We start from the raw sequence: 6,000 nt of genomic DNA on the forward strand, positions 1-6,000 counted from the left end.
CAGTTTGGATACTAGGGAGTTTAGTGTCATCAAATGTAACATTGACACTTTCAGTTACTTTGTGTTGATCAATGATATACACTCTGTATGATCTTCTTCCATATCCAACAAAAATACCCTCATATGCCTTTGCCTCGAATTTACCACGACGCTCATCTCCATCCTTGAGCACGAAGCATCTGGCACCAAATACATGAAAGTATTTGATAGAAGGTTTCTGTTCATTCAAAATCTCATAAGGAGTTTTCATGAAGTCTTTGTTGATTAGAGTTCGATTCTGAGTATAACATGCAGTATTGACAGCTTCAGCCCAAAAGTACATTGGAAGACCTGATTCACTTAACATCGTTCTTGCAGCTTCAATCAATGTACGATTCTTCCTTTCTACCACTCCATTTTGCTGAGGGGTTCTAGGAGCTGAAAATTGTCTGGTAATCCCTTTGTCTGTACAGAATCCATTGAGAAGTGAATTCTTGAATTCTGTTCCATTATCTGACCTTATTGCTCTAACAGGGACGTTAGAATCTAACTCAATCATCTTGATATGATCAATCACAACTTGTGGTGTTTCATCCTTAGAGTGAAGAAATAAAACCCACGTATACTTGGAATAGTCATCAACTATCACAAGACAGTAACACTTCTTTGACATCGAAAGGACATTAACTGGTCCAAATAAATCCATGTGCAATAATTGCAGAACACCAGTTATGGAAGATGTGTCAGTGCCTCTGTGACTTGCTTTCTTTGACTTTCCTTTCTGGCAAGCCTCACATAGTCCTTCTGGAGAGAATTCCAGCTGAGGCAGACCTCTTACCAATTCTCTTTTTACAAGAGAATTCATTGTTTTGAAATTGAGATGAGAAAGTCTCTTGTGCCATAGCCAACTCTCATCTGACGATGCCTTTGCATAGAAGCAATTGACTTCAGGATTGCTTCCAGAGTTCATGTCAGCTACGAACAGATTTCCTTTCCGGATTCCCATTAAGGAGGGTTTTTCACTTTTCTTGTGCAGAATCTGACACTTCAGCTTGTCGAATAAAACATTGTAGCCGTTGTCACAGAACTGACTAATGCTAAGCAGATTGTGTTCAAGTCCTTGCACAACATACACATTTTCAATGATAACATTTCCAGCTAGCAAACAGCCATATCCCTCCGTTAAACCTTTGCTGTTATCTCCAAAGGTAACCACTGGGCCAGCTTTCTCAACCACATTTGATAGCAGGGCTCTATCTCCGGTCATATGTCTTGACGATCCGCTGTCAAGAATCCACACTACCGGTTGTACCTGTTTAATGCCCTGCAATACAAATGGATTAGACCTTCTTCGGAACCCAAGCTTGGCTGGGTCCGGCATACTTGTAAAATTGGCCTTTATCAGGCAAAACAACATTCTTAATTTTAATATTCTCAACGTTCTCAATGACTGAACATTTGACCTTGTGAACAGCCTTGACAAATTTCTGTTTAGGCTTAGGCACAAATGTCTCCTTTCTAGCTTTAGGAGGACTAGCAGTCTTAGACCTATCATGCTTTCTATTATTCACATGCTGACGAGGAGTAGTCTTATCATTAGAAACATGCTTACCATTAAAATAAGCAAACATCAGATTAAAAGCACAAGACATACAATCAGGAACACCACATGCTTTATGAGAGGATTAACAATAGGCAACTTATGCATGGTAGACATGGCATTTGTGTTATCCAACTCATGTGTGTCTGAGTTAGTCTCAGTTGCTTTCACAACCTTGACTGGAACTTTTGACACACTTGACTTGGAGACAGCTTTCTCATTAGCATTATCTTCAGCACGGATTTCTTCTTGAATAATAAAAGAGGTCTCATCAAATGGTTCAGCAATTGATTCTTTATAGAGGGGTTCATCAACACCCTTAAGCACATGTGGTACTTCCCTGCCTTTAGCACAGACATGAGGAGGGGAGTTTATGCCTAATTTTCCAATAGCAGCATTGTAATCATAACCTATACCAGATGTTTGATTAACAGCTTGCTTATTGTAAAACTCTTTGGACTTCGAACAAGAATTAAAGTAAGCTTTAACCTTAGCCTCAAGACCGGTGATCTTGTCTTTGAGAATAGTTTCAAGTTGTCTATAACAGTCAACTCTATTCTCTAGAAAAGATACTTGTTTTTTAATTTATCTTGATTAATGTGCACAAGTCTTAATTCATTGACCTCTTTCTCAAGGTCTTTGATTTGTTGATTTAACAATTCATTATCACGACGAGCACAATCTAAGGAACCTCCTAGATGATAAACTAATTCAGCATCAGTAAATTTTACCTCTTTTCTTGACGATGAGGTGTTTGCATCACTAGCCATGAGAGCAAGATTCCCAACTTCTTCATCTTCACTGTCAGTATCATCCCAGCTTCTTCCCTTTGCCAGGTAAGCCCTTTCAGATTTACTCTTTTGATTGGAAGACTGTACCATTATTTCTGACTGTTGAGATTGGTGTTGATATTGTGGTTGTTGTTGTTCATCAGCTACTAGAGCAGTAGACGTGCTGACCACTCTTCCTTTCCCGTAAACTTCCTTCTGCTGAATCTGCTCCAATCATAAGTCTTTAACACACCATAGAGCCTTTCCAAAGAAATCTCACTCAGATCTCTTGCTTCTCTTATGGCAGTGATTCTATGTTCGAGATGAGTTGGCAGTGTTAAAAGGAACTTTTTGTTGACCTCCCTGATGGAATAGTATTTACCATTAATGTTCAGGTTGTTGATCAATGCATTGTACCTCTCAAACACTTCAGTGATTCCTTCTCCTGGATTGGATTTAAAGTATTCATACTCAGAGGTTAGGATTTCTAGCTTGTTCTCCCTAACTTCCTCTGTGCCTTCATTAATAATCTCAATAGTTTCCCAGATATGTTTGGAATCTTTACAATTCATCACATGTCTATTCATCAAGGGATTAAGGGAATCTACTAAAATTAATTGAAGGCTAGCATCCAGGGAGGCTTCTTCTATTTCAGCAGGAGAGAAATCCTCAGGATCTTTCACATAAGTTCTTGCTTTGGTGATCACCACATCATTTTCTATTACCTCTGGTTCAATAACCATAGGAATTTTTGGACCCTCTTTAACACTTGCAAATATTTGGGATTAGCCACTTGTAAAAACAGTAGCATCTTCTTCTTCCACATAACATAATTTTCTTTATCGAAAAGTGGAATTTTAACGGTTCCAACTTTTTGTGTAGTCATTATGAATTTTTTGAGTGAATAAAAAATTCAAGAAGTGAAAGAAACATAAAAGTCTAGGATCTAGATTTGTACGTTAATCAGAAGGCTTTGATACCAATTGTTAGGTCCCAATTTGTTTGTAGAAGGGGGGGTTGAATGCAAACAATACCGTTTAATCGAATAAAATGCGGAATAAAAATGTGAAACAAAATTCAAGTTAAATAAAACTTTTATTAAACTTGAAAGATGTTACAACTACGGTATCGGGTATAAGGGATTAATCTCAAATCAATTATTACAAATCTAGAATAAATTCGACATGAACTTTTTCTATTTTGTAATTAAAAGATCAAATGCTAAATGCGATTTGAGATTAAGTTCTAGGGATTTTAATCCGCTAGATCGATACACAAGAACAAGATAAATAATTCTAGTGGATTGGATTTAACTTTTCAATCTAGAATTTTGATCTTGAATAAAGCAGATGAAAATAAAATGTTGAGCCTTTGTTTTCTGCTGAGTTCTTGACTTGTGTTTTCTGTTGAATTATTGCATGAATTTCTTCTGCTGTGTTTTTGTTGTTTAAGTAAACAGAACAATCCAGTTTACTCGGCAAGACAATCAAATGAACTGGTATGACAATCCATTTGAACTGGTAGGACTTTCGGTGAGACTATCCTCTTGAACTAGCAAGACAATCCCAATAGCTAGCAAGACAATCAGAATGAACTAGCAAGACTTTCGGTATGACTATCAATTGTCATACCGATTGTCATAGTAGTTCAAATCACATTGTCTTACTGAATTATTAATAGATTTAATATAATAATTCTGAAAATCCTTAATATTAATTCTGAATTAATTAATCAATTAATCAATTAATTCAATTAATCAATAAATTAATTTTTGCACATATAATTTATTTTCTTAATTAATTATTTGACTTAATTAATTAATAGAGAATTAATACTAATCTTGAGCAGCAACCATTCTTCTGAAAATCTTCTGAAAATTACTGTCAATTATGAATCAATTCCACCACTTCAATGTTGACACTCGATGTACTGTCTGGTTCATGAGTGACTAACTTCCGTGACATTTCTTCAAGCCTTGACCTTGATACTCTTGATTTTCTTCAGATTAAATCCTTGTAATTAATTGATACCTGACGAGATCTCTATCACTTGATTAAATCCATAATCTTGATTATATCACTGAGGCTTGATCAATTTCTTGAGCTTCTTCCAGTGAATTAAGTCTTCAAGTCTGTAGATGAATAACGTTTCTTAACCGTTTGACAGATGTTACTTTGTGAGATCTCTCTGACGATAGATCCACTATTACTTATTACATTCTTATTTGAGTTGAGTTATATCCTCGAATATACAAATAGGCTATGCCATATGCCTTTCAACCTTGTTGAGCTTTCGCTAACATATAATCTCACACTTTCATCTTTCATAGTGCTAGGGCACTTTAAGGGGTACGCTAGGTCCAGTTGCTTTTCTTCTATTTATCTCCTACGTTTCCTCTAGTAACTTCTTTATTTTATCTGGTGCCATTCTGTGCGGGGCTTTGGACACTGGCTTCATTTCAGGTGCCACATCAATCATAAATGCATTTTCTTTATCTAAAGGAAATATTGGTAACTCATCTGGAAACATATCTTCAGACTGTAAAATCTTCAAGTTCGGTTTGCTCCTGACTCTTATTATAATCGCCATAACACTTATATTCTGGTCGCTGTAATCTTAAATCGTTCTTAACAAGTTCTTTACTTTCCTTTGTCCTTTAAACTTCTTCATGTTCTCATTTGGCATCTTCAGAACTATCTTCCATCACGACGGTCTACCTGGGCATCACCCTTGAATAGTTAATCCACTTCTTAGAATAATGTCAAATCCTCTTATCTCAAATGATATCAATTCTTCACAGCTTATTGCCAGAAATATCGATTCCGCCATTGGTACTTACTTATTTAATAACTGCACGTTCTTAACTTGCTATTTCTTTAGTCATAAACTTATTGATTCGACTGGATTGTAACACCCCCAGATCCGGGGTCGGGGATCCGGGTCGTCACGGTCTTTCTTTCCACAATATCACTTCACTTAATTAATAATAATAACCTTATGCTGTGACCCCACACTAAAACACCACAACCCGTTATAGTCTCAGAGATGAAATTTAAATAAGTACAAGTCTTTGAATCCACAATTTAAAAGTTATTACAACCCAAAATGATTACTTGATAAATTTACAGTTAATTGCCATTATCTGCCCAAGTTATAATTATACATAATTGATTCTCAAAAATAGAATGCCTGATCTACCAATAGATCTACCTCTGCAGCTATAGCAGCCACAACATCATCGGGAAGACGCGGGACGCTTCCCATGCGCTTGCACTGGGTCTGCTGGAGTCTGGCCATCTCTCCTAACTGTTGTTGTGTGATGAAGAAATAAAGCAAGAGTGAGCCTTACAGCTCGCAAGATAATACATAGTGATAACAATAATATAAGTATCTAAATGGATACTTACTAGAATCTTTATCGTGAGTAAGGTAATTACTTATGGATATAAGTTTAAAACAAGGGATGAAGTTACCAAATACTCACTATACTTATATCATTTATAAAGCTACTTGAACTACCACTGTTCAAAGTAATAAAATTCACGAGGTCATCCCATAGATGAGACCACAAATAAAACTTGAAAATTTGATCTTTGAAATATTTGAAAAGAGATGAAGTTACGAGATATTCATTCAATGGAACACAATAAA

The sequence above is a fragment of the Apium graveolens genome, chromosome 2 (genome assembly GCF_009905375.1).
Source record: "Apium graveolens cultivar Ventura chromosome 2, ASM990537v1, whole genome shotgun sequence".
Lineage (NCBI taxonomy): Eukaryota > Viridiplantae > Streptophyta > Magnoliopsida > Apiales > Apiaceae > Apium > Apium graveolens.